The sequence below is a fragment of the Egretta garzetta genome, unplaced genomic scaffold (genome assembly GCF_000687185.1).
Source record: "Egretta garzetta isolate BGI_Z169 unplaced genomic scaffold, ASM68718v1 scaffold3, whole genome shotgun sequence".
Classification (NCBI taxonomy): domain Eukaryota; kingdom Metazoa; phylum Chordata; class Aves; order Pelecaniformes; family Ardeidae; genus Egretta; species Egretta garzetta.
The window spans coordinates 408,106-408,306 of NW_009259099.1; positions in this window are offsets into that span (position 1 = coordinate 408,106).

Here is a 201-nt window from a genome sequence, read left to right on the forward strand (position 1 = left end):
AGGAAAAAAAAAAAAAAAAAAAATGGGAGAGGCAGAAACAGGGAAGGAAAAGGAAAATTCCAAATTGAAAACAGAGAAGGAAAATGCTCTTGGAAAGAAACATTCGTATTCACAAAGGGCACAGCAAATCTGGCTGCCCTGCCTTAGGAATAACAAAAACAACACCACCACCACCACCCCCCCATATTTTCAAAACCAACA